Source organism: Dasypus novemcinctus, chromosome 11 (genome assembly GCF_030445035.2).
Source record: "Dasypus novemcinctus isolate mDasNov1 chromosome 11, mDasNov1.1.hap2, whole genome shotgun sequence".
Classification (NCBI taxonomy): Eukaryota; Metazoa; Chordata; class Mammalia; order Cingulata; family Dasypodidae; genus Dasypus; species Dasypus novemcinctus.
The window spans coordinates 81804548-81811667 of record NC_080683.1 but is presented as its reverse complement, the minus strand read 5'-3'; positions in this window follow the sequence as shown (position 1 = coordinate 81811667).

The window sequence follows — 7120 nt, the reverse complement described above, 5'->3', positions numbered from 1 at the left end:
GAAATAAGATCTATCGAATTAGGTCAGCCACCTAAGGGGGCTTTTGGTAAAAGGAAGAAATAGATTTTTACATTTGTTGTCAAGCTCTTCTGAACAGAAATAGTGGAGCTGGCATAATGGGCTATGGAGGCTGTAACTTGTTTGCTTTCCCCTATCAGTGTCTTTAACCGCCCCCTTCCCCATTCATAGCCTGTTGCCTCCAAAAAAGCCGAAATAAAGTGGGAAAGCATTTCTCTCACTTTTAGAGAAAAGAAGCTCCAAAATAATAAAGAATGGAAATGGTTAAATCTGAAGCAAGACAAAAGAAACAAGGAAAAAGAAAAGCCTTCCCCTACCTTTCTGGCCTTGGGTATTCCATAAAATGCATTTCTCTCCTGATAAGACCCTGTGCTGACCAGACAACCCACTTTACTGCAGGGTTCACTAACTGAACCTAGCTTATTTTTTCAAGGATAGCAATGCAACCAGAAGGGCCATAAAATTGTGAAATTGCGAGAAAAGGGGGCTGAGTCAAATGCAGGCTCCGTTTAGCCTGTCCTGTACAGGCATGGGCAGAAATGAATGCTGCATGGTCAGTTCTGAGCACTTGGCTCCTGCCCTTCTCAACACAAACACATTGATTCTAGAGATTGACTGGTCTGCCATTGGAAGTCTGGAAAAGGGAAAGGAATTTTTTCAAATTCTAATTGCTCATACCAAATAAAGTATAAACAAAGGCATAACGCTCATTTACTAATTACTACTACGTTTTAGGATTTCTGGCATAAGCTGTTTAAGAAGTGCCAAATTCAAGGTTTTGTAGCTAAAAAAAAAAAGACTCCTTTTACTTTCTTTATTAATGCTTCCCAAACTTTCAGGACTGTGCAATCTTCTAGCCCAGCCACTACATTTTATCTTTGAGGAAACCAAGAAGGATGGGATATGCTATTGCTTGGCAATCAACAGCAAAAACTGGTGACCAGCCATGTTCTCAACTCCCAGCTCTTACTCTGTTAGTTGCCATTGATGGTATTCTTCTTGGTGTTTACAATTTAGTGAAAGTCCATACAATTTTTACTCCTTGAATGCAACCATTACAAGAGACTGTAGCAAAATGTGACTGAAGAAGGGACGACAGAAGAGAGTATTTCCCCCTTGGAAGTGCCATCAACCTCCTACAACAAAGATTTTCTCTTCACATCCTACTCTTGTGTAATTAGCTAAGCCACAGACAATGAAAAGGTTTGCAATTCTCAGTTTATCTTTTGACAGCTACTCATGTGTCTGTCTGTATCTACAGGCAAATCCACCAAAGACTCATCCCACTTCTAAAGATAATTTTTAAAACGTACGATGGCAATAACCCCCGCCCCCCCCAATTAATTACTTCTCCGGCTGACCTCACAAACTAAAGGAATTGCATCAACTTACAAACTGCTTAACGGAATCTAAACATGAGATTGCTTGCGATTAAGAGAACAAATTGAAATTCCAAATTCTTCCCTCACCTCCATCCATCTTTTTTCCTTTCCTAGAATTCCTGATATAAGTCACAGCAGAGAACTCAAAACAGATGCAATGTGCCTAAAGCATTATGAAAACCCAGGACACTTGGTCCTGTGTATTTATTAGTCTGTTAAGAAAAAACGAAAGATCTGATAAGTACTTTCAAATGGTTATTACCAAAACTCTTGAGTCTTTTCCTAAAACGTCTAAATCAGTAAAGAAGTAACAAATACCTGTAGTGATCTTACACGAAACTTCAGGACAACTGTTGTTAAGAATAATGTTATTTTTCCCCCTGTGGGAAAGAATATATTCTTAGGATACAATTAGAAGTTTAGAGAATTTCATAAACCTGAATTTACTTGTTCTTCATTTATTTGGCTAGAAAAAGACCCTCCACTTACGAGATACTCACTTTTCCACCCAAGAAGACTGGAATGAAAAGGGAGTCTCCTCGGATTTCTGTAAGGACTGCCCCTGAGCAGGGCTCTCCCTCTCCCAGTGCAGAGCCGTCCAGGCCGGCCGAGGCCACTCGCTGCTCTCTCACCCTAGAATGTGGATCTGCAGAAGAGGCCTGTGTCAACAGCCCCATGGGGTGATCACATGACATGGCCTTTGTGTCCTTCCTGCCAGTGTCTCAGTGGTCATGGCCAATGGCTGCGACAGGGGATTGCCAGTGCATGAAAAATGCTTCATCTATATTCTAGCTGTCAGAGAGGAAGACAAGCCGCCTCTTCCATGGCCTTCCATCACAGCTTAGAAATGACCTGCTCCACTACCTGAAAGGTTGGTTCAGTATGCGGAGGAACTAGAGACACAGGAAACTAGATCTCCTGCAGGGAGCCCACTGTCCTTATTCCATGGAAATGAAAGACAAGTTGCTTTGATCACCTTGGAGACCAGGCACCTCTTTCTACTGAAAGCTAACCCTACCTTAGCAGCAGCTGCCTCCCTTCCCCCCAGGAGCCCCTCTCCCTCCACTAAGGCTTGAGTATCAGGCTAATCAGTTGATCTGACAGATTTTAATTACATTAATTAGGGTTCTTCTGAATAGGCTTGATTAGCATCCTACCAAGGTTTTGTTAGTTGTTTTTTTTCCCCTCTAAAGCAGCTCTGCCAGAATTAGGACTAATACTTTCCTTTCCTCTAATATGATGGTGACATTGTTTTTGTCTTGTTCAGGGTAAATAATCAGACATTTGGTGGTTCTGAATGTGAGAGTATATTTTATAATAAAATCACTCATGAGGATCTTGAGTAGGCTCTGCATCTATCTCATGAGAGAGGTCATTTCAACCTTGGTGGGGAAGAAGACATTATTATTTAGAACATTTTTCTAGAGCACAAACATTGGTTTTGTTTAGCCTCTGCCTAATAAACACTCTACGTTTAGTATGCATTTTAAAGATCCAACCTCTTCTAAATCTTCCCCCCACACCTTCATCTGAATGAAACACAAAGAAATAGATTCTTACCTCTCTGTATTATTTTATCCATTACATTTTAGAGAGAACCAGTGGAAGCCACACAAAAGCCAACAGAGATTTAGCCTTTGTCCCTCCATTGTTTCTTAGGATAAAAATGCCTTGTGTGTCAATAAGATTTCCACTGAAAATATTTCTTAACTACCTTAGGTCACTAATAAAAGAGAATGACATTGATTTCTCAGAACACTATACAAAGATTAGCATGGCACATATATCTGGCCTTGTTGATCATCTATACAATGGTCACTGCTTTAAAGTACACTGTTTGAATAAGCCACAATAAATGAGGGCATAGTTCCAAGCACTAGGAGGAAAATCCACCAAGCTAAAAAGCTTATTTTCTTATTCTTTTTCTTTTTTATTTGCTTTTTCAAACAAGTTCTAATATGACACTTTTTTTTTTTTACTACATATCTTAAGGAAAGCAGTAAAAGCCTGGACTTGAGACCCTTAATCCGTTTGTATCCTACTGACACCCCTATCTACTTACTGCAACTTGTGCAATAGCCACTTCTCTGGGGATTGACATTGTTATTACCACGCACTTGAGCAATGTCGTCATAATGATTGTGTTTTATTGGGATGGTTCCTGAATCAGTCGAAACTTTGGTAAGATAACTGAGAAATCACATTTTCTATCCATGGTGGCTTACCAGAAAGATAAAAGGAAAACTTTTTTTTAAAAAAATCACTTGAAAAATAAATTCTAATCCCATATTTTCCATTTACAATGTACGCAACAGTCTTACCTGTAAGGGTTTATTTGGATTTAACATTTCTTGCCCTTTGGTTTTCTAGTCACTTTAAAGGGAGAGTGAAGTTTCCAAAGATGTCTATTGTTTTTACATTTTTTCATTTTGAGAAAAAAGATTACACTCCTCAGTGAAAATGAAAACCACTGTCTTTTTTTTTTTAAAAGGAGGTACCTAGTATTGAACCCAGGGCCTCATACATGGAAAGCAGGTGCTCAACTCCTGAGCTCCAGCTACTCCCAATAATCACTGTCTTTTTGTTATCACCTCTCACTGGAAATCAGAGTAATTCTTTCCCTTGTGTTAACTATGTAGTTAGGATGTCCTCTGAGAAGGAACCTGATTTAATTCTGTCTTTGACGACTACCATAGTTACAAATGAGTTTAACAAACACAAGAATGGTAATGATCCATTTACCTGCATGGGAGGAACCAGGGGTCCAAATCTTTTAGCTCTATGTCTTTGATCCATTTTGGTTAAGATCATTAAGAATTTCTGGGAGACATTGGTCAAAGACTAGAGGAAATGAAGGACAGATACAGACCATATGATTTGATGCCAGATACTGAACAATACTATGCTCTCCACATCCAAATGTTCATCCTAGACTTAACTATTTTTTTTTGAAGACTTTGCAGTGATGACTAACTTATGGCTTCCGTAGGCAAAAAAAAATACTAAGCAATTCACTAAACAAATGAACAACAACAACAACAAAAATACCCAAAAAATAACCAAGTGCCAGATTTTACCAAGATTTAATTGCTTAATTATAATTTTAGACTCTTCTAAACAGTTCAAGGGAAGAGAAATGGAGTTAGAGCTTTGAGCACCAAATGTGTAGAGTGTTAGTAGCAGAATTTGGTAGGAGAAAGAATGGGAAAAAGACAACAACCCCAAAGGAAAGAAGGACAAAAGAAGAAAAAGTGGTGGGGAAGAAAAAAGAATGTAAAGCTCTTGCTTTCCAAAGAAACTGAGAACTGTAAAAGCCAAAAGTAACAACAACACATAAGTATGGATAGCTACATCTCTACATACAGATTACTAAAGCAATGGCTTTTTCTTCATAATAATTTGAGATAGACACATCATATATTCTAAAAATTTTAAACCTTCCTTTAACTAACTCATTCTGGCCCTGGTCAGAAATATTAGCCCTTGAACAATGTGAAAAATGCATTAGTTGAGGGAGGTGGCCGTGGGGAGGCTTTATGTTATCTAGAACATTCTCTCCAGAGGAACGATGGCAATGAAAAGGAACAGAGAGACATATAGTAACATTCATAGCAATACCAGCTGAGAAGACCTGGGAGGAGTGGAACCAGAAGTCAACACCAGAGACATTCCTGTTTAATTAAACATCTACTCAGATGATCCCTGAACATAAATAAGCAGTCCCAGGCCTTCTACAGAATTATAGGATCTCGTTACCACAATTTTGTAGCTACAGAAGTCTGTTCTGATTCAACTATCCAGCATTGAAAGTACACCCAAGACACATTTCTCTTTGAATTTATTAAGCAGGAAAGTATATTTCTACGAAGTGATTTCTAGGTAGACAGTTTTCTTCTGAAGAGGACTTTGGAAAGACGGTGACTTTGGTGCTCTTTTGCCCTCCCCTTCCAATACCAGTCCAAGGGCTGGCAGGCCTGGGAGGTGGGACAAAAGGCTTTGGGTTCTGCCTGTCTCATGCCAAGATCTGGATGGAGAGACCTGGGTTCATCTTTGCTTTCCTGTGCAATTATATTAGTAACGAGAAATACACATGCTGGTTAGCACTGAAGTGCATTTTGATTCTTAATTCATAAATAACGAATTAATAATAATTCTTCTAACCATAAGAAATGTAAAACCTCCTGATCTACCTCAGTCAGATATGTGTTCAGACAACAGCTGAACCCACAGGATACAGGTTTGAACTGGAAAGCCTACTTTACACTGAGAGGTTGCAGGCTGTTGTAAAAGTAGAACAGAAACTAGGAGGAGATCTCTTAAGCAGACTATCTGTAAGCCACTTGAAACCTAGCTAAACACAGCCTGGCTAGGGTGTGGATGGAGGTGGAGTACTTAGGTTTGTGTGTGAGAGCATAAGAGCACAAGTATGTTTATTCTAACAATTCCACACTCTCCATTGCTCTAATCTAGTTGGAAGGATCCTGGAAAGGAGGGGACAAATAAATCAATTCTGCTGGCCACTTTCAGCCACCTTAGGAAATCAGCCGGCTGCTCTGATTTTTCATTAATGTCAAAAAAAAAAAAAAAAAAAAGGAAATAAGGGGTTACAGCCATTAAGCCACATACAGTTTTAAGATAAGAAAGAGTTAAGCAGATGATAATCGGTGCATTTAGCTGGGTTTCAAACATTTGGCTGCTTAATCATTTCTTCCGTACTGTGCACTGTCCAGACACACCAGGAATGTTTTGGATGTCTTGGCCATCATGAAGGAACTAAGGAGAAGTGTTTCCAGAGAGGAACAGGGAATGCGGTGGGATGGATGGAGACAGAATTTGTAGGGGTGAGCAGGCCAGAGAGATTTCACTGGCAAATCTTTCCTAGGAAATGAAAACATTTCTTAATTGCAATTAGGGAAGTAGGTTAAACACAATCTCACTAAGCCTCTATGGTCTAGCTAACAGATTAAGGCAGGGATGTCAGCAAGAAATTCTTATTTCTAATGTTACATGACAGTAGATTTCTGACTAACCCATTTAGAGCTATTGTTTTATAAATTGACTTACTTTAACTTTTAAAGTAACATTTTAATAATGTTTCACTGAGCAAATAAGGGATGAAATGATGCACTTGAATTTAATAAGGGTAGACAGAAGAAAGTTAATTCCAGGTGGCCTATATTATCAATCCTTACAAAATGAAAACAATAAAGAAAAAGAAAAAAATAACGTTGGTGTTTCCTGAAATGGGTGAAATACAGACTTGCCTGATAAGTTGGAATAATGTAAAATAGGGATTGGTTCACTTTTCTTAGGTAAAGGAAAAGCTTAAGACAGATTTCTAGGAATACATGGACTAAATATAGTTTGATATTCTTTTTTTAAATTTAATTCAATTTTTTCTTCTTTATATTCTTTTAAATGTTACATTAAAAAAATACGAGGTCCCCATTAGTTTGATATTCTTGATTTAATAAAATCTGTGTCCTCAATAGGGCTCCCCACCTGGCTATTTTCTAAGAAATACTGTTGTTCTTTGAGGGATCCTCTCAGCCTCTGCTCACCCTACCAATACAGACTAAGAGGTCCAGAGATGGTCCCAAGACATCAAAGGAACTGCTTATTCCAGAGCTTTTTCTAGCCTTGTAAGTTTACAGTCTACTTAAAGAGGATGAGCAAGAAAAAAAATATCTTACTTACATTTTCAAAATGTTTCAAAAAAC